Here is a 23271-nt window from a genome sequence, read left to right as displayed (position 1 = left end):
GCCATTAGACCACAAAACGTGGATTTTTTAAAGAATATTTTTCCATATGCCATTAGACCACAAAACGTGGATTTTTTAAAGAATATTTTTCCATATGTCATTAGACCACAAAACGTGGATTTTTTAAAGAATATTTTTCCATATGCCATTAGACCACAAAACGTGGATTTTTTAAAGAATATTTTTCCATATGCCATTAGACCACAAAACGTGGATTTTTTAAAGAATATTTTTCCATATGCCATTAGACCACAAAACGTGGATTTTTTAAAGAATATTTTTCCATATGCCATTAGACCACAAAACGTGGATTTTTTAAAGAATATTTTTCCATATGCCATTAGACCACAAAACGTGGATTTTTTAAAGAATATTTCTTCATGGCCCATCATAACACAAAACGTGGATTTTTTAAAGAATATTTTTCCATATGCCATTAGACCACAAAACGTGGATTTTTTAAAGAATATTTTTCCATATGCCATTAGACCACAAAACGTGGATTTTTTAAAGAATATTTTTCCATATGCCATTAGACCACAAAACGTGGATTTTTTAAAGAATTTTTTTCCATATGCCATTAGACCACAAAACGTGGATTTTTTAAAGAATATTTTTCCATATGCCATTAGACCACAAAACGTGGATTTTTTAAAGAATATTTTTCCATATGCCATTAGATCACAAAACGTGGATTTTTTAAAGAATATTTTTCCATATGCCATTAGATCACAAAACGTGGATTTTTTAAAGAATATTTTTCCATATGCCATTAGACCACAAAACGTGGATTTTTTAAATAATATTTTTTCATGCAGTCTTCTCTGACACTTTGACTTTCCAATCTCTAATAATTTGGTAAGTAAACGTGTTTCCCTTTCTTAAGCGGCTGCATATTTTTCAAGTCAGTTTTAACCTCTGCCACCCATTTCGAACAATTTAAACTCTATAAAAAACATTTAAACTTGGAATTATCATAACAACAAGGAAATCGCAAACAAACACGTTTTCCAATGTTAAACCCACTCATTACAAGCCAAAGCCCAAAGATTAACATTGGCCATAAATATGCGCCATTTGACATCACGATAAGTGATGTCGTAAAAAATCTATAACATTTAGACATAATTTAGATAAAACTAGTTTTTTTTTTCTTTCAACGTTTTTCATAATTTTGCGCTTAAGCGTAAAATTGCCAAAGCCACAAAAAACAAAGCATTTATCTTTGGAAAAGAAGACGAAGAAGAAAAAAATCCTGATTGAATATCACTTGGAAAGGTGATTTGTTTAGTGGCCAACCAACCAACAAGTTTTACGCGGCTCTGCTTTTAAACATTTGACATGAAAGGTGTCAAAGAAACATTTATAATAATTAATTTTACCGCAAGAAAGTCAACGATGTTTAACACATTCAGGTTGATAATGTCAGGAGCATTTTTTGTTTCATTTGGTGATGTTGGTGATGATGTTGTGGAAATTCTTTGAATAGATTGTTGGCAGAGCCTTGTTTTGAGATCGACAGGTGATTGTGGTTTTTGAAAAGTAGACTGAAATGTTACCATTTACCTATTGTGGAAAAACGTTGGGCGCCATTGCAAGTTTTAGATTTTTTATTATTTTCTTCACTTTATTATTGAGAGTGGTTTAGGGAGCAACAATTGTGCATTGTTTATCATTTAAAAATAATTTTCCTGTTCTTCACACAATTTTACGATTAGCCCAACGTTGGGCGCCATTTTTGAAAAACGTGAACCTTAAAATGTAATGACTCCTTAACTGCCAAGGAATGAATCACATGACAAATTTCTCTCTCCCTATGATTAATACCAAGGAACACTTCCAACTGGCCATTTGCTTCATTCCAAACTCTTTCTTCCTACTTAAATTGAAAAATATGCCATAATTTCCGCTATTAATGGGTCGGTCAGCGTTAAAATTGAATGAATTATCCCATTCCATAGGCGATCGCCAACAACAAGTAATTCACATTAAGCTTCGACAATTAACGTTTAAAGATGCTACCACTAAACGGTGTAGTGGCACATAAAAGAAGAAATTCATGAGGAGCGCTCCAACACTTTGGTGCTGATGATGACTACAAGCTTTACTGCTGGTCCACCACATGCAATTAATGAAATTTAACGCTTTGGCAATTCTTCTGCCGCCGCCTTTCCTCTCTTTCTCTACTTTGAAAAATCTTAGCAATTTCATTGGCACTTCTATGCTTTGGATAGTAATTAAAGATAACTAATTGCATGTTGAAAACAACAACACCATGAACATGAAATATATTTGAAAATAACAAATTCGGTTATTTAGGCGGCTGAAACGGTCTGTTAGAAATTTTCTTTATTTAAACAAAAGAAACTTTCTTTAATTATTTGGCTGTGAAATCAAACAAATTTTTAGCAAATTAGAAATTTAATCGAAACTCTGATTTAGTTTTGGTGAATGTTTAACGGGATAAATGATGATTCACAATGGAAACAAAGTGAACACCATATTTCGAATTTAATTATTTTTCAAATAAGGAGAAGAAGAGCCATAACTAATATAGAGGTAAAATGGATAATACCTTCCTACGTTAGGCGCCATTTCATACACTCCATAAAGGATAGTTTCTACAATGGCGAATGAAAAAATCCACGTTTTGTGTTATGAAGGGCCATGAAAAATATTATTTAAAAAATCCACGTTTATTCCTATGATGGCCCATGAAAAATATTATTTAAAAAATCCACGTTTATTCCTATGATGGCCCATGAAAAATATTATTTAAAAAATCCACGTTTATTCCTATGATGGCCCATGAAAAATATTATTTAAAAAATCCACGTTTATTCCTATGATGGCCGATGAAAAATATTATTTAAAAAATCCACGTTTATTCCTATGATGGCCCATGAAAAATATTATTTAAAAAATCCACGTTTATTCCTATGATGGCCCATGAAAAATATTATTTAAAAAATCCACGTTTATTCCTATGATGGCCCATGAAAAATATTATTTAAAAAATCCACGTTTATTCCTATGATGGCCCATGAAAAATATTATTTAAAAAATCCACGTTTATTCCTATGATGGCCCATGAAAAATATTATTTAAAAAATCCACGTTTATTCCTATGATGGCCCATGAAAAATATTATTTAAAAAATCCACGTTTATTCCTATGACGGCCCATGAAAAATATTATTTAAAAAATCCACATTTTGTGTTATGATGGGCCATGAAAAAATATTCTTTAAAAAATCCACTTTTTGTGGTATAATGGGCCATGAAAAAATATTCTTTAAAAAATCCACGTTTTGTGTTATGATGGGCCATGAAGAAATATTCTTTAAAAATCCACGTTTTGTGTTATGATGGGCCATGAAAAGATATTCTTTAAAAAATCCACATTTTGTGTTATGATGGGCCATGAAAAAATATTCTTTAAAAAATCCAAGTTTTGTGTTATGATGGCCCATGAAGTAATATTCTTTAAAAAATCCACGTTTATTGTTGTGATGTTGGATGAAAAAATATTCTTAAAAAATCTACGTATATTGTTGTAATGTTGGACATATTTGTGATAGGTTCCTGCATGCCATGACAAGGAACTATCTGCATTCTGGTTCATTGAATGACGTAGCTGCCGCCCTCACTTCTCCAATGCCATCAATAATACAGCATTGTATCAGGAGTTATTCCAAATAATCTTTGAAAACTTTTCTTTCAAAACAAAATATTTGATTTATCCATGAAACAATGTTTGCCCGAAAGCTATGTACTGCAGCTATGGTGCAGCTAGTCATGTGGAAAATTCTTTAATGGTGGTTTTCCAATTTTGTTTTGAGCTCAACAATGGAAAAGAATAAAACTTCGAATATACAAAGTGCATTTTATTATTATGCTTCTTTTCAAAAGAAGGAACTTTTGACAGACGAAGTTAGGTCTTGTCTGCCATCCAGACAAGCAATGGCTTTTCCATTGTTAGACAACGACCATAGACGTTGAAATAATCAGTCTGTGAAAATAATGCGAAAAAATTTTTTCGTCAATACATATTCAGAGATTTTTCTGGAGGAAAAATATACATATAACTCATCAAATGTCTCTTCAGTTCCATAATCTAAATTGATGTCTTTTAAATTCCTCTTTGTCCTCTGAACACAGCTTTGTTATTTAAGGCTGAGACAAACAAAAGTAAATACTTAAAAACAAAGTGTAATGATTAACACTATGCTTTGTCTCCTCTAAATAATTATAATGATTATGTATAGCCTTTTACTGAGCTTAATTCAATTTGTATTTACCTCTCAGATTACTAGTTGAGAATCTTCTCCCCTAAGTTGCCCATAGCCACATTTACTTAGTAAATTCACAACAATAGCATTTGGTTTTTAATTTATTCTTCTTTTTTCGTTCTAATTAAATTACTTGTAGCCCCGCAGCTTAACCGCAAGTTAAGTTAAGCTGCAACTCATTTTGGTTTCCATTAATAGATTGTAATGAAAGAGAAGAGTAGAGGGAGAAGAGTGCGGAAAAGAATTAAACAGTGTTAACTAGCACTTAATATAAGTTAGCAAACTTAAAAAAAAACAGCGTCATTGTCTACCTTCTTTTCCGACCACAGCAGCGGAAAAAAGTAAACCTCAGATGTTCATTAGATCCGAAAGCCCAACAAAGAATGTAAATGGCTGGTTGGCTGGCTGGTTAATGTTCGCACAAGCACAAAAATTCTACTTAAACAAAACCAAAAAAAAAATCTGAGGAGTAACATAATAAACCGCAAAGTTTTATTTTTCCGACATTGTTTTCATTTCATAGCTGTCAGTCATTTTTCAGTCAAGCATTCATAACGTAGTTTGTGTTCATTTTTTTCAAAATTGTGTTCTTTTTGCTTGGATTTATGATAAAAAACGCTACTCTGTTGGGTCGTAATTTATTGAGATTATAGGGTTTTTAGGTTTAAAAGTGCATAACATTAAACCAAATTTTGCAAAACTAAGTTCAAACTAAAACAAGAACACCCAAAATTAATAAATTTTTGCAAACGTTGGTGATGATAGCATTGATCTATGGGATATAAGTAATAGATGGCTGCGATAAAGATATTCAAATATAATTTCAAGATAACACCCTGCAACACATTTTTCGGCAAAAGATGTGTGTCTTTGATATAAGTCCCGGGCCACACTAAGAGCAATTTCACTGAAATTTTGACATGAAAGTAAAAGAAAATGTAAAATAAAACGTTCTGTTTGTTTCATACGAATATTGCAACAAAACAAAATTGCGGAACACATGAAACCGTGTACACTAGTTCCTTGAAATTATGAATTTTTCCCAAAAAATGCAAAGTTGCATGTCAAAATTTCATTGAAATTACTCTAGTGTGGCCTGGGACTAAATAAAATATCTATCGACCGAAAGTATGTGTTGAGATTTATACCTACAACACCCTGTAACTAGTCGGCAACTTTTGAAGTAATCTGTAAAAATTGTCCACTTAGTAGTTCTGTAATTGGCTGGTAACCTCTAATGAACAACACTTTTGCCATGATCTTCATAATTGCCCTACTCAGTAGTACGATCCTGGGGCTAGACAAGCAGTTTAATTTTTTTTTCAAACGGTAGTGATGATAGTATTGATGTATCGAATATAAGTAATAGATGGCGCCCATTAAAATATCTAAATATTTATTCAAGACGACATCCTGCAACAGCTTTATCGACAAAATATGTGTGTCTTTGATATGGATAAAATATATACCGACCGAAAGTGAGTGTTTAGAGTTATATCTGAATCACCCTGTAACAGGGCGCCAACTTTTGAATTGATCTGTAAAAATTCTCCACTCAATAGTTCTGTAACTGGGTGACAACCTCTAATAGAGAACAATTTTGCGATGACCTTCATAAATTCCCTAATCAGTAATGCGATCCTGTGGCTGTGGGTATTATTAAATATTCTTTAGAAATTCATGGCAATAAAAATTATAAAAATCTATACTTTAAAAACTCCACGGTAATGTGTCTTTGGGTAGTTAAAAAATATTAGCGATATACAAATATAACTGTATTGATAATAGTATTGACCAATCGACAATAAGTAACAGATGACGGCGTAGATGATATCCAAATATATATTCAAGACGACATCCTACAACAGCTTTATCGACAAAAGATGTGTGTCTTTAGTGTTTAGAGTTATATCTGAATCACCCTGTAACAGGGCGGCAACTTTTGAATTGATCAGTAAAAATTATCCACTGAGTAGTTCTGTAACTGGGTGACAACCTCTAATTAATAACACTTTTGCCATGACCTTCATAAATGATCTACTCAATAGTTGGATGATGTGGCTGCGGGTATCAGTGTACTGTACACATGTAGTGATTCAACTGCATCCGCAGATGCAAACTTTTTGCTGGGTTATTATACAGTTGTGAGTGTCTGTGCTATGCTATTCGTTTTATTAAGTTGTCCTCAAGGTGGCCTTTTCAATCGAATCAATGTTTCCATGTAGTAAGATCATTAGAAAGCTAATAAAATGGTCAATCAAATGACAGCAAGTAGCTGATTACAACTTTGTTGGTTCCGAAACAAAAAAAAAAATGTAAAATATCACTGGGTTGACGTGGTTCAAACTTCTGAGTTATGGGGAATTAATTCATTCTTGATTAACTTTAAGTGCATGATAAAAAACAACATAACACAAATTCATCTCACCATAACTCAGAAGTTTTACCTATGGCATAACTGTCTTTCCAGAGTTATAATTCTACCTTAATCGACTTTCATCGCCAAAAAGAATCTTTGAAACCAGTGATATTTTACATCAAAATCGGTTAAAGAAAGCGGTTTTTTGTTCTAGCTTCGGAACCAACAAAGTTGTAATCAGCTACTTGCTGTCATTTGATTGACCATTTTATTAGCTTTCTAATGATCTTACTGCATGGAAACATTGATTCGATTGGAAAGGCCACCTTGAGGAATGGAGTTAGAGGAATGAAATATTCTACAAAAAGACTCACCATTCGATTTGACTGCAGACATGTAATATCAAAATAAAGCTGCAATAACGCTTTAGTGAGATATAAAGCTATTTTCTCACAAATTAAGGGGCCAAAATTAAACCATTAATCACGCAATATCTCGGAAACTTGATCTATGGTGAAAATTTCCTTTAGGGTTCTTAGTACACTCACCGAGGGCTTTCATCTTCAAAAGGGATTTTCTACCCACTGAATTTGAGTCCCATTTTGTAGCACAGTGTCATTTATCGATATTTTCCGAAAAATGTGCACTTTCTCGAGACCATAACTACCTGAAGGAGCGTTCCAATGCTTTTGCGATGTACTAGAGAGTTCTTTATTATTGTCTTGGCTACAATTGTTGTCTTTGTGTTTGATAGAAAATCTCAGTGGTTTGGTTGATATATGCCAATGTATCCAAAAATCCTTGAAAAAAACTTCAAGTCAAAATCCGGGGGCTCGATTTTCACCATAGACATATGGTCTAGTTGACTTTTTTGCTCAGTACAATCCCAAGAATCAGAAACTGCAGGCGCCCGTGGTGGTGTTCAAATCGCCCCACTCTAATATAGAGTGGTAAGTATCTTTGCTATACTATGTGTTTCACCAAGTTGACCACCAGGTGGCGTTCACAATTAAACCAATTATTCCTAACTTTTATATTCAGGTAATTATAGAGGGTAATAGAATGCATGGACATTTCTTAACGAGATTCAACTGATACTTGTCCCAAAAACTATTTTCCATAGTCTGTGGAAATGGGTTTCCAAGAGACCTAAGCCCATTTATAATATTTTTCTAGTACAGGAAAGGTCAGAAAATTATCTCTTACAATGTCACCCTGTATAGTGATAGGGTGCAACAGATTGTCTTTGATGATACAAAATGCAATAACAGAAGAAAATATCAAGTTCGAAATTGGTTAAAATTCTAGTTAGGGATATGTAAGTCGACTTTCGATTAATCGACTTTTTGCAGTCAAAAGTTTAAAAATCGTAGTCGAGTTTTGTGTGGAGGGAAAATCGCATAATCGATTATAATGCAATCGATTTTCGAGTTTGTCCATAAATTGTTGACTTGGCGATTTTACAAATTTCAAAAGAACTTTCGATTAATCGACTTTTTGCAGTCAAAAGTCTAAAAATCGTAGTCGACTTTTGCTTGGAGGGAAAAATCGCATAATCGATTATGTGATCGATTTTCGAGTTTGCCGATAAATTGTTGACTTGGCAGTTTTACAGTTTTGGTGGTTTTACAAATTTCAAAAGAAAACACGAAATTCGAAGAATGGTCGATTATAATTGATTTTCTGCGGTTATGAAAAATACGAAAGTCGAGTTTTAAGACAACTAAAATAATCGCCAGACCAAAAAACGCATTTTTAGTTTTAGACCAAAATCGAAAAATCGATTGCTTTCCAATACCTATCCCTAATTTATAGAGTTTGGCAATCTAGTTCCTGGAGCGGACCGATCTTTCTAGTTCCTTTTCCCAAAAGGAACTAGTTCCTTAATATAGTTCCATAGTTCCGAGAACGATTTAGTTCAATGAATCTTTCTCTTCCATCGTTCCTTCTGTTTCCTTCTTTCGAAATAGTTCCGAGACCGATATAGTTCAATGAATCTTTCTCTTCCGTCGCTAATTAGATTTCCTTCGTTCCAAATAGTTCCAAGAGTGAAGTATTTTAACGAAACTTTCTCTTTTTTTCCATCTTATGGTGGATTCATTTACATACAAATAAATACATTGCGAGGAAGTGATTTACGTTTGTTTTACAATGTGACCGCATCTGAATAACGAACGAACCGAACGAGAAAGATCGAAGTGAGTGTTGAATTAAAGGAAGAAAATCAACTATACAAATGAAAGGAATTATATGCACGACGGGAACTATATAAATGCAAGAGCCGGATATAGTTCCTTGTTCGGAATAGTTCCTTGGAACTAGTTCGTTCCGGAACTACACAACTCTACTAATTTGAATGAGCTCATATTTTGGTGCTGATTTCGCCCATGAAAAAAAATTATGATGAGCTAATTAAGCTAAAGGGCTCATACCGCATTTACAAGGGTTCTTGTCCTTTTGTTTTAAATTTTATTTTATTAATAAGAACTTTAATTGCCATTTCAGTCAACTCTTGTACAGGATTTTTTGTCGTAGACCAACAAGATCATCTTACCATTCCAGCCAACAGAAAAAAATATATGAGCAGCTATTACCATATTCATGACTACAAGCAAGTCTGTCGGCTTTGTTCTTAATAGTAACTTATATTTTTCTGCAAATTTTCTGGCCACGGCTAGGAGCGGTATTTTCTAACCATTGCTATTTGTTTCTTGTCTTCGCCAGATCATGGTAATTTACAAGCATGCTCGGTTAACATATTTGGAAGGAACATAGAACAAAGATAGCTGACCATAGATAAATGGTCACAGAAACTCAGATAGCCATGAGACGGCATACACCTACCTACTTAAACATATCTTAAAGAGAATGCGGGACTGCCCTCTCCTTTCTTTTCCTCCTCCAGCTTGCTTACATGGAATTTCTATTTGTCTACAAGGAAATTAAAGTATTTTGTTGGACAATTTGTTCAAATGTTTTGTACAAACAAAAAAAAAAAAAGAATATTTCTTGTTTATGTAGTGACAAAATGTCCATGCTGCGAAATCAATGATATGCAAACAACCTGTCCACATGCATTGCCATGCAGGCATTTTGGTCATGAAAACGAAGTGTGGAAACAAGTCTAAATGGTCATTTGTTTTGTGTTTGTCTAGAGCGACCTGTGAAGCATGCGTGTTAAAATCTTAATTTAGCCATTCAAAGTATTGTATCCCGTAGAGGAGGATACTGTTGTCATGGCAGTATCGCCGTTGTCGTCTCTTGATTGCATGTAAATGTGTGCTATTGTCATGTGGCGCGTTTTGCCGATAATCTCTCTAATTGTCGTTGGAATTTATTATCAAAATTTCAATTTAAGTTTACCCATGTTAAGCGGAGGTTATTGGAGGTGAGCATAGGTTCAAATCGCGATTGAAAATAACAGTTCTCAATGGCCAATAATCTTGGATATTGGAAGATACATTTTGTAATGTAAACAATAACTCTATGACTGAGCGAGCACTTGTCATCTTCACATGAAACATGATTCCACTAATTAGCCACATGTAAATGTGACATGTACTAGAAACCTGTGCCTGAAATCAAATTCCAATAAAATAAAATTTCTTATTGAAAACAGAAGCTGTAATATTATCGGTGCGCGGTTGAACATTGCAAAACGTTCAAATTTCAAAACAATTGACAGTTTGTGGTTAAATGAAATGTCAATCATGTACGGCCTGAAAATCTTGTACAATTATGTGGAAAATTAACAATAATTAATACTCCAACTCATAGAAAACAATTTGTGGTCATCAATTTGATGAATGTCACTAAACAGCATCACTGAAGATTTCCAGCAAAAAAATGTGGAAAAAAAATTTTTAAACTTGCTGCTAATGTTCAATTCAAAGAAAGAGAGGGAGAAAGAAAAAACTTTGGATCCATTGATTGCGTGAAAACAAAGTCATTGTTTGAATGTTGGCTTTCAAATATGAAAAATGAATGAATGAAAAAAACTTAATAAAGATTTATGAGCCTTTTTGTTGACAGTATATTATTATTAAGAAATTAAGTCCAGCAACAACTAAAAAACTGCAACACAAAAATAAATATTAATTTTTGAAATATTGTGGAAAGTTGCCGCTAAGGAATTTAAAGGAATAATATTAAAATGATTTTTAATACCCAAGAGAGATTTTTTTTCCTCAAGGAAAAACGTGTCATTCACCGAGGACAGAATTTAATCCATAGGAAAAAGTTTTTTTTTTTTTTTGCTCTGAGGAGGATAAAATACTTGGGTCCTCGGATTTTTATTGTAAAAGCTTCCCTAGTCAACGAAAACAGAATAGAAAAAATAATCGCCGTTCACTGAGGTCAGATATTTTTAGGACAGAAGTTTGCACTCTTGTTCAACCATTAAGGACTATTACTTATAACATAAACATCATGTTATTGTAGAGTGGTGGGTGTCTTTGCTACATTGTTTGTTTCATTAATTTGGCCTCTAGGTGACGTCTCCATTCAAATAAATAATTCCTGAGGTTTTACCTTTAAAGGAATAATATTAAAATGATTTTTTTGACACCGAGGAGAGATATTTTTTTTTTTTTTTTGCTCTGAGGAGGATAATATACTTGGGTCCTCGTATAAAATACTTATTGTAAAAATTCCCTAGTCAACGAAAACAGGATTCAAAAAATAATCGCCGTTCACTGAGGTCAGATATTTTTAGGACAGAAGTTTCCACTCTTGTTCAACCATTTAGGACTATTACTTATAAAATAAACAGCATGTTATTGTAGAGTGGTTTGTGTCTTTGCTAAATTGTTTCGTTAATTTGGCCTCTAAGTGATGTTTCCATTCAAACAATGCCTGAGCTTTGATGTTAATTTTGATATGAATGGAATTAGAATCAACTTATATACATAAAATATTAATTTTTTTGTTGCTTTTGATTCAAAGTTTGATGTGGTTTAATATAATTATAAAGTGATTAGTGCCTGTGCTATTGTAGTCGTTTCTCTAAGTTGCGCTACAGATGGCGTTTCCTTAACCTTAACTGCAGTGTACGGTTTGTTACAATTTATGAACATTTCTTAACAAGTTTTAACACACACAAATCTCAAATATGTTCCATTAATTGTGAGAATGAATTTTCAAGAGGCCTGTTTATAATATGGAGGGTATAATAAAATTTGTCATTTCGTATGTAACACATCGAAATATTCATCGGAGACCCTATAAAGTATATATATTCTTGATGAGGGTAAAATTCTAAGTCGATATAACAATGTCCGTCTTTCCGTCCGTTCTTCTGTTGAAATCAAGATACTTACTTAGCTCGCCCATTACAGAACATTTGTTCCATAGACCGAACTAAGAAAAGATCTCCAATTCTCTCTGCTTCGCTTTCTGGAATACCGCGCCTTGTCATCTCTTCATCCACTTGTTTGCGCCATCTGTTCTTTGGCCTGCCATTTCTGCGTGCACCACCAAGCGGCTCATATTTATACGCCTTTTTATCGGGTGCATCATCGCTCATTCTTATTAAATGGCCTAGCCAATGCAATCGATGCATCTCGATGCGTTTAACTATATTGATGTCGTTGTATAGCAGATACAGCTCGTGGCTCATACGACGTCGATATTCACCGTCAACGCAGATCGGTCCGTAGATCTTTCGAAGAATTTTTCTCTCAAACACACCAAGCACTGCCTTATCTGCTTGTGCAAGTACCCAAGCTTCGAAACCATACATCAGCGCGGCTAGTATCAGTGTTTTGTAAAGCGTTATTTTTGTTTGACGAGTTGTGGCTTTGTTTTTAAAGTGCTTACTTAAGCCAAAGTAGCATCTGTTGGCCAATACAATTCCTCTTTTTATTTCACAACTGATGTCGTTTATTGTGTATACGGCGTTGCCAAGGTATACGAAGTCTTTTACTACCTCAAAATTATAGGAACCAACCAACAGTTGGTCCGATCTCAATGGACGCATTGCGCGTCGACACCATCAACTTGGTCTTCTCGCCGTTTACCGCCAGACCCACTTTAGCAGATTCTCCTTCGACCTTCATTTTACTGATCGTCCCATGATGTCTATATCATCAGCATAAGCAAGTAACATATGGCTATTGGTGTAGATTGTGCCACTTCTTTTGACGTTTGCCTCTCGTATAACCTTTTCTAGCAGGATGTTGAAAAGATCACACGAAAGGCTGTCTCCTTGCCTGAAACCTCTTTTGGTACAAAACTCTTCGGAGAGGTTCTTTCCTATTTTAACTGAAGATCTTGTGTCAGTTAGAGTCATTTTACAAAGCCGAATGAGCTTTGCGGGGATACCAATCTTAAACATGACTTGGAATACCTTTGAACGTAGCGGGCTGTCGAAGGTTGCTTTATAATCGACAGAAAGGTGGTAGGTGTCGATCTGCATCTCTTGGGTCTTCTCCAGGATTTGCCGCAGGGTAAATATCTGGTCAATGGTGGACTTGCCAGGTCTAAAGCCCCATTGGTATGGTCCAAATAGTTCGTTGACCATGGGCTTTTGTCGTTCGCACAATATCCCTGACACTATCTTGTAGGCGATAGGCAGAAGACTTATGCCCCTATAGTTGGAGCATAAGGTCTTATCTCCTTTCTTATGGACGGGACACAGGAAAGGTTGAAATCAAGATACAGCTTGCAGTTTTTAAGTTAGAGCTTTGTTATTTGGTATAGAAGTTTCTATTACTCCTAGGATGTTCGGTATTGCAAATGGGTTATATCGGTCCACGTTTTGATATAGCCCCCTTAGAACAGTACCACCCGAATTTCGATATTTTTAAGGCTTTAGCTTCAACATCACACCAAAATGGCTGAAATTTGGTACTTAGTCTTCGTTGAGGGTATACAACTTTTTCCCATAGGCTCACGCCTTCATATAGCCCCCATAGAACTGTACCTCCCGATTTGCGGTATTTTAAAGGTTGTGGCCTCAATATTCCTCCGAAATGGCTGAAATTTGGTATTTAGTCTTCATTTGGGGGAAAAAACTTTCCTTATGAAATTTGTCGGTATAGGTCCACGTCTTCATATAGCCCCCATAGAACTGTACCTCCCGATTTGCGGTATTTTGCAAGTTGTGGCCTCAATATTCCTCCGAGATGGCTGAAATTTGCTATTTAGTCTTCATTTGGGGTATAAAACTTTCCATATGAATTTTGTCGGTATAGGTTCACGCCTTCAGATTGCCCACATAGAACTGTCCCTACCGATTTTCGGTATTTTGAAGGTTGTGGCCTCCATATTACTCCGAAATGGCTGAAATTTGGTACTTAGTCTTCATTTGGGGTATACAACTTTCCATATGAAATTTTTCGGTATATGTCCACGTCTTCATATAGCCCCCATAGAACGTTACCTTCCAGATTTTCGGTATTTTGAAGGTTGTGGCCTCAATATTCCACCGAAATGGCTGAAATTTGGTATTTAGTCTTCATTTGGAGTATAAAACTTTCCATATGAAATTTGTCAGTATAGGTCCACGCCTTCATATAGCCCCCATAGAACGTTACCTTCCCGATTTTCGGTATTTTGAAGGTTGTGGCCTCAATATTCCTCCGAAATTGCTGAAATTTGGTATTTAGTCTTCTTTGGGGGTGCAAGAACTTTGTACCTGGAATTTGTACGTATAGGTTTACGCCTTCATATAGCCCCCATAGAACTGAACCTCCCGATTTTGGTATTTTGAAGGTTGTGGCCTTAATATTTCTCCGAAATGGCTGAAATCTGCTATTTATTCTTCGTTTGGGGTATAAAACTTTCCATATGAAATTTTTCGGTATAGGTGCACGCATTCATACTGCCCCCATAGAACTGTACTTCCCGATTCTCCGTATTTTAAAGGTTGTGGCTTTAATATTCCAGCGAAATGGTGGAAATTTGGTATTTAGTCTTCGTTGGTCGTATAACACTTTCCCTCGAAATTTGTCCGTACTGGTCCACGCATTCATTAGCGCTCATAAAACGCTAAATCCGGAATTTCAGGAATTGTTTTACCACCTGGCCAGTCGATTTAAATATTAATGTTTAATTTGGCACCATATATAATGGTGATTGTCTTTGCTGTGATATTCAAGTTACCCTACAGATGGTGTCCAATCCCACGGCGGCGGGCTCTATGCACTGGATTGATTCAGTGGAATTCTGTAACTCATTTGCACTGACAAAAATCGCTAAAAATAAATGCTTATAATTTCGGTAATTAAGGAAAATTTTCGGTACATTAAAATTTAAAATAAAGTCTTCGCTAAGTCCTACCGATAGCAAAGTATTGTCAACTTTTATTGTTTTTCATTCATAATTTTGCGTTTTAATTTTACTGATTTTTGTCGGTAACTCAAAAATGAGTTACCGAACTCCACTACAGAGGCCGTCGCCTCAACAATTATGTGTCGGTGTTCGCGTATTTTTTCTCCTTGGGATAGGCAATTTATCCCGGAATTCCTGCTCTGAGCTCTTTTGGTTTGTACCGTTATCGAGATTAGCCCCGGATCTGTTCATGGATCATGGATTCATGGATCTGTTTCGTTTGCAATATTCGCATCCAAGTATCGGTGAGATGTAATGGATGTAGTGCACTTCCAATGGTGCTTCAGCCTATGTCGCTCCTACGATTAATGCGATAGGTATATTGCTGCTTGCTGCGCCAAAACATAACCCAGCGTGCCTCGTCATCCGATTTTTTGTTGTCGTTGGAATACGAACCGCCTCGACAACAAACGCAGCATCTTACACCACTAGTTTTTGTTCAGCGACCCGGAAGTGCATCATTCCTGCAATTTAATTGCAACGGCCTCCGCAATAAGGTCAGGGCATTGGGCATTTTATGAGTCGGAAAAACATCATGTGAACCAGGAAACAAAGCTCGCCGTCATCTGTAGCTTGCAACGTTGCGTTGGTTACAACGTTTTGCGAAGGATCGCACAAAAAGAGGAGGAGGAGCAGTTGACTTCCTAATATACCAGTCAGTCCAGTACATACCTATCTCGCTTGAGCTTGACTCTAGTGATCAGGTCTTCTAAATGACGTATCCTGGCTACCCTTTCCCTTGACTCAGACCACATTTCTATCATCGTCTCCGTAAATAGACCACCCGACTTCATAACCTCTGAACGCCATTCTTTTCTGAGCTGTGTGGTCCCGCTATTGAAGCCAGGCAAGGACGCCAGGAGGCGTAAATCTTACAGGCCGATTTCCCTCCTGCCGCCAGTAGCAAAGATTCAAGGGACGCAATCCCACTGCAGCGGGTTCTTTCGTACCGGATTGACCCGAAACCATAGTGTTTCGGACAGCGGCTATCAATCCAGCATCAAACCTATGCTTCTACGTAAATTTCTATATTGCTACAACAACATTCTAGAGACACCACTCCTCCCCACGTTCAGAATCTGTTTTCCAGTTGTCCAACATCAACATGGATTCCGAACTTCGATACCGTGAACCATGCCAAGCTGTTTGAAACTTTGAAACTATATGTGTGGACGCCAGTCATTTGTAGCATTTAGGAACAAGAAGTCCAAAACCCGTGGAGTAAAACAGGGAAATCCCCAAGGCGGGTTGATATCTTCGAAACCATTCTGAAATCCCAACCTTCCAGACGACATAGAGATCGTAATGTGTGTGGATAATTGCACGATCTTGGCGTCGGGTCCTATGTCGATGACATATGTGATAGGTTAATTTTCTACACGCAGAGAAGAGATATTGTAGGAACAATCATATTCTAAGAACAAAATAGTGCATATTAAAAATCTAAAAATGTATATTGTTGATCCAACCATATATTTTGAGTCAGGAACCATAATCAGCGTACGTAAAAATACTTTAAATAACATTTCCAATCGTTTCGTTTCGTATTTTCCATAGGAACAATACAAAACGAAACATAACCCACGTTGGCCGAGCTCGCTGTTTAGTTTCGTTTTCTTTACATTCGTGAGTGCGAACAAAACGAAAAGTACTCAACTCCACAAGAGCAGATAGAAAACGGAATAGTACTAAACACATGTGAATAAATCAAAAACGTTTGGTGGTTGTTAAAATTCACTGTGGCATGCTGATACTAACTTATAGGGTTGTTAAGCAATCACTTGTGTGTTTGTGTGCCTGAGTGTGTCATTGACCATAACGCACAGCAAACGTTTGCCAAAAATTCTTTTTGTTTGGGTGGTGAATGAAACAACTCGGCAAAGCATAGCCGAAGTACATTTCATATTTTTACATTGAAAAGTTTGTGGTTTTGTTTTGGTTGTGAGAATGAAACGATTCAGAGAAGCTGAAAAGTTTGTGGCTTTGTGTGATTGGTACGTGAATCGTTTTGTTTGTTTCCGTTCATTGACCATAATGGCACAAAATATATAGTTGAATCCACAATATATATTTTCAGATTTTCAAAATACAGCATTTTGTTCTTAGAATATTATTGCTCCTACAATATCTCTTCGCTGCGGTTACATAGTTGACTTAGTGCAGTTCTTCCATCTGAGGAATATGAAGCTGGGTACACATTGTCAGTTTTGAATGACAGCTCTGTTGTTGCTTGCTAGTGTGGCCGTTCATTTTTGTCATTCATCATGCAACCGCAAAATGTTTTGTGGTTGCTGGACGGTTTGACAGTTATCGATAATTGCGAAATATCGACATTCAAAACTGACAATGTGTACCCAGCTTGAAAATATCCGCCTCTAAATCCACTGTTCACCACCTGGACGGTTGAAATGTGGCTCCCACTGAACACGTAGTGGTGATGGTGCATCGATTTCGACCACTAACTACCAAAAAAAAAAATTGTGTCGTCCGCGAAATCCAGAGCTTGCCAGTAGTAGGGACAAGGTCCACAAGTCGTTGGCCGGCAGCACTTGGGTGCTGTGAAAGAAACTTTGTTGAACTCTTACAAGCCTTACGAGCCTATCGGGCAGGCTTGGATAGCATTCATGCTGACGCAGTCTCGCTGGCAGTACAGAGATACAGTGTGAATGTCGTACTTGGAGAACACCCCCTATCCATCGCAGCAGAAGAGCGCCAGTTGTCAAGCCAACACAAATGGTTTTATCCCATTTAAGATCCGGACAATGCAGCCATCTCAATTCGAATTGGCCCCGAATTAATGCCACGATTGTAGGATTGTGACCACACGACATGCTGCATTTGTTTAACTGCCCAGCTAACACCACTCACCTGTCTCCTGATTCTTTATGGACGCAACCAGTGCAGGTTGCAGAATTTTTAATTCAGTATACATAGGAACCGGAACCGGATAACTGAAATAATACACGAACAAACATAATTGCGTTGCTACAACAGCAATTGGGGCACCTAGCGTTGAAATTAATAATCTCCCAACTTATGTGTTGAATTAGTTATAAGGGGCATTTGAATTGAGGCTCAATTAGTATATCCTAAAATATATTATAGTCTGTGGGAATGGAATTCCAAGAGACCGAACGAACGCTGTAACGACACCTATTGGCTCCACTAGGATTCGTAATGGCTGGGCTTGGGGTTGTTTTCGGCGAAACACCGGTCTTGCTGTCTTGCTTTGCTGTCGACTGTTCATGCACATCTTGATACCGAAGCAACTTCTCCAACTATTCTGCGTCATGTTCTTCGCCCAAAAATTGTGCAAATCTTTTCCGGAATTCCTCAACCGTGCCGCTTACGTCGAGGCTAAACTCAGTCAAATAGTTCCCCAGTTCCTCTTTACGTAGGCTATAGGCCCATGATGTGCGCAGCGTTGCGGTCATCCCTCTACACCTGTGATAGCCCTCTCCTTTTGTATTGACGGTTTGTTCCTTATTCTTGTCCCTGCTAGGGCGCCACTGTAACGACACCTATTGGCTCCACTAGGATTCGTAATGGCTAGGCGAAGTTGTTTTCGTCCTCTAAGGATCAAAACAACTTCGAGGGCCATTTGAACAATTTAGAGAAACATGACATTTCGGTAATTCAATATACGTTAACTTATATTATAAAATTCCGCCTTAGGGGAGCATAGCTGTGTGCTACCGGACGCGTCCACAGATTGCGGATAGTGGAAATCCCCATAGATATATGGGGCAGCTGCGAATTAAATAAGCAGTCGCGGACAATATAGCGGTTTTGAGAGGAGGGTCTCAGAGGGGACACGGGCCACGCCGTATCACTAGTAAATTCTGAGTGCCAACGATACTCAAAGCGTCGTGGCGAGTCATAGGCGCCAATAAATAACCTATTGTGGCTTTTACATTGACACCGTAAAAGATTGCATATCACATGACATGCTTGGAGGTCAGGTGAAATGCAAAGCATCGTGGAAAAGGCAGCGTACCTGCCACCAAGCTAGGCTCTTAGAGACTAATCACCTGTAACTGCCGAAATTTAAATGATTCGAGTATTCTCAAGGAAAATAAATGAAAATAGAACCGAAAATCAGATGACGACCAGGAAATTACGGAAAAGGACACGATTTGCACAGTGGAATGTTCGCACACTATACCAACTTGGCAACTTTGCTCAGCTCAGTGCCGAGTGTGAAAGATTGAAGATCGATTTGATAAGTTTGAGCGAAGTACGTTGGAATGGTAGTAGTGAATTGAGAGATGACAAAGGTGGACTGCTTTTATACTCAGGTATGCCAAATGAAGATGACCCACATATACGAGGGGTTGGCATTTACTTAAGGCGGCAATTAGCTCAATCCCTTATTAAGTGGCAGCCCATTTCAGAAAGAATAATAACAGCCCAAATAAGAAATAAAAAGTTTATCATATCAATTGTGCAGTGCTATGCACCTACAGAGGATAGCGACCCTGGGCAGAAAGAGGAATTCTACAGCCTTCTAAACCGAACACTCCATGATATACCAAATAACCACATAACTATATTAATGGGAGATTTTAATGCGCAAATTGGGCCGGACAATACCGATTATGAAAATATTATGGGCAAACATGGGATAGGTGTTTGCAATGATAATGGCGAGCTATTTATAGAAACATGCAGCAACTACGACCTTAAGATAGCAGGATCAGTTTTCCCACACAAAAACTGTACACATGGAAATCACCAGCTGGAAACTTTCACTCGCAAATAGACCATATTTGTATATCCAGAAACTTTTTTAATATTTGCTGCGACGTGAGAAACAGACGAAGCGCTGAAATAGGCAGTGACCACTACATGTTAGTGGCTGAACTCCGACTTGATATGTGGTTAAAAAAGAAAAGGTGCCAAAAACAAAGAAGATATGACGTTGACAAACTTCAAAACGAAGAAATACGAAACACTTTTTCTGAAAAAATCGCCGCAATACATTTCGATGAAAATAGATCGCAGAGTCAAAACCAAATGTCCAGCGATTCGAAATGGAGTAACATTCGAGACAACATTCAATGTGCATGTGAAGAAATCTTAGGAGTGCAACAGAGGAAATCACGCAAGTGGATTTCACCGTCTAGCTGGAATCTCATTTCTGCTAGAAAAACAGTAAAACTCGAGCAACTAAAAGCTCCTAGGGGTGAACAAGTTGCGATACTGTCGGGCCAGTATAAATTACTTACCAAACAAATAAAGGAACAACTAAGAAAGGATAAAAATGACCACCACATTAAAATGTCAAGCGAAGCTCAGTTGGCTGCTAATATGGGCAATATGAAGGATCTGTATAAAATAATGAGGGAATTAAGTAAGCCAAAAATGCAAAAAACAAAGCCCATTTTAGATGACGATGGAATGTTGAATACCAATAGAGGCATAAGTGATAGACCGCCTAGCTTGATAGAAGTAAAGAATGCAATACTAGCTCTTAAAAATGGTAAAGCACCTGGCTGCGATGGTCTGCCAGCTGAATGTTTTAAAGTCAACCCAGAGGCTACTGCAACAATACTTCACAATCTGTTTGAGCATGCTTGGGAAACAGAGGACATTCCTACGCAATGGAAAGAATCCATCATTATAAAACTACCGAAGAAGGGAAATCTAAGTTTATGTGACAACTGGCGAGGAATATCAATAACACCCACCGTCACAAAAATTTTTAATAAGATTATTTTAGATATTATTGCGGAGCCCTTGAATAAACTTATATCTCCAACACAAGCCGGATTCATGCCTCATAGAAGCTATATAGATCATATCAACACTATCCGTATATTGATTGAACAGTCTGTAGAGTTCAACTCAACACTCTACATAACGTTTGTGGATTTTACAAAAGCTTTTGATGCCCTTAAGAGAGATTTTATATGGAAAGCACTAGAAGCCAGAGGCATACCGAGTAAGATAATTCGACTAATTAAAAAGAATTATGAAGGAAGTGTTTGCAGAGTTCTTCATGAGGGAAACTTTACTGATCCATTTAGTACCAAAAGTGGTGTAAAACAGGGTTGTGCTTTATCACCCCTTCTTTTCATTACTGACCTGGATATAGTTTTCGAAGTAGTTAATGCCAAGCAACTCGGAATTCCCTGGGGACTTACAAATAAGCTTTCAGAGCTAATATACGCGGACGACGTAGCATTAATTGCGGCCAGACATAGTGATATGCAAACCAAAGTTACGTGTTTACCAAATGAAGCACGTAAAGTTGGACTAAAAGTCAACATAAACAAAACAAAGAATATGTCCATCAACTCTGCAGTTAACACAAGCATATTTTTAGACGACGAGACCCTACAAAATATTAGCGAATTCGAATACCTAGGAAGTCAAATTACGACGGATGGTGGGGCAAGAAAGGATATGGAGGTTAGAATACGCAAAGCCAGAAATGCTTTCGGAATGCTAAACAATGTATGGCGTAATAACAGTCTACGTCTGCACACCAAAATACTAATATTTAATAGTTGCGTCAAAACAGTACTATTGTATGGATGCGAGACATGGCTTGTGACAAAGGCAACGACGAGTAAAATGCAAGCGTTTGTGAATAGATGTCTTCGAGCAATTCTCAAAATATGGTGGCCTAATACCATAACAAATGATAGATTATGGGAAGTAACAAAACAAGATGGCATTGAAAAAGACATTCGAATGAGGAAATATGGCTGGCTTGGACATACTCTGCGCAAACACACCGATGATATACCACAATCAGCTCTATCATGGAATCCGCAAGGTGCAAGAAGAAGAGGAAGACCAAAAGTTACATAGAAGCGAACAATCCAGAAGGAAACGTCCAAATCAATAAACGAACTCAGATTCAAAGCCCGAAATAGGGAAGAATGGAAACAATACATCAAAGAACTAGAATAAGAAACATTCATAACATATATTATATTGATAAATAGCTTAAAATATGTATTTTCTTGTGAGTAGGCTAAGTTCAAATTGAATATGCCAATAAAAAAAAAAAATATTATAAAATATTCACTTGGAATTCAATACTTAAACCTATAACAAAGTACCACCCCGTAGTATCAGTTAGTGTAGGCGGAAACGAGCCAGCGACTTCCGGCGTCACAAGCCTCTCGATAACTTCTAGAGGAACGGTTAAAATATTATATTTTATTTATTTGAACATTTTGCCTTTTTAGGCGAAGATCATTTTTAGTATTAATTTCTCGTTAGATGTTATTGTTTAACATTATGGAATTCCTCCTTGTAGTTAAAGGTAGTTGTGATATAGAGGCAATGACTTTTCCTTAGCAACTGAAGATATTTGTATATCATAGCTAGCTAACGCTGCTTTTGCAATGTAAACGTATATTTGGTGGGTGTCTTCCTATAATTTATGTTGACATTTCACCCGGTAGAGGGCGTAGTTGTTGTCTTACTTTATGGTAGAATATTGAGTCACAATTGTTCATTAGAAATGAAAAATTAAGTCAATAGATGACGAGCAAGGAATACTACGATCTTTTGAGCGTACTTACCAAGTTTATAACAGAAAATGTCTGAAAATAGAAAAAGAAATACAAATTATTAATAAAGGAATTCAAAAGTGTATAATAAAAAAGTGTACTGGGTAATAAATTTTTACTAAAATGTCCACAATTTGTCAAATACTTAAACAAAGTGAGCTATCATCATTGCTGTCATTATTATTGTCTTGACACAAAAAAAAAACTTTTGTTAATATGATATCAAAGACGTGAAGGTAGATGTCCCCATACACATATATACATATGTATTTATGTATGTAGGTATATTGTGATTTCAATCTTCAATTGTCAACATCACAGCTTCTCTGGTTTCACAGAATTCAAGAGTAGCCCGTACTCTTTCTCGCAATTAAAATAACAATTATGATTTTACGGTATAAAAATTTATAAATATGGTTGATTGGTGGCTGTCTAAATGACTGATTACTACCAAAGCTTTTTTGTGTCTTCATTTAGTTTTTTAATCGTACAACTTAATTTGATGTGCAACATTTAGAAATTGAATTGTTTTATAATGATCTCAAATGATAATGACCACCGAACACTAACAGCAAATGCCTTCATTTCAATAGGTTTGAATGTTGAAAGAGATTGTTGTTGAGTGCGCGCGAAAAACTCGTAACTTGCAACTCGTAATACGAATGCTCAGTGAGCATCATAGGTAGGCAAGGCAGACAGACAGACATGCCAAGATATTTCATGCTTTCATGTAAGAAATTTTCACTATTTTCTTGCAATGT

At 36.5% G+C, this 23271-nt stretch overlaps 1 protein-coding gene across 1 annotated transcript in view; it reads right to left on the bottom strand.

Moving 5' to 3' along the window:
- sn (fascin domain-containing protein singed) overlaps positions 1-23271 on the bottom strand; it is a 116943-nt gene that overhangs the window by 35857 nt on the left and 57815 nt on the right. The window contains exon 3 of the mRNA XM_073977429.1: positions 22523-22543. The gene's annotated coding sequence lies outside the window, so the exon portion shown is untranslated. The remainder of the gene's footprint in view (positions 1-22522; positions 22544-23271) is intronic.

The sequence above is a fragment of the Musca autumnalis genome, unplaced genomic scaffold, assembly GCF_047663935.1.
Source record: "Musca autumnalis isolate F117 unplaced genomic scaffold, ASM4766393v1 scaffold_3, whole genome shotgun sequence".
NCBI classification, from domain to species: Eukaryota; Metazoa; Arthropoda; class Insecta; order Diptera; family Muscidae; genus Musca; species Musca autumnalis.
This window is presented reverse-complemented; position numbering and strand designations above follow the sequence as displayed.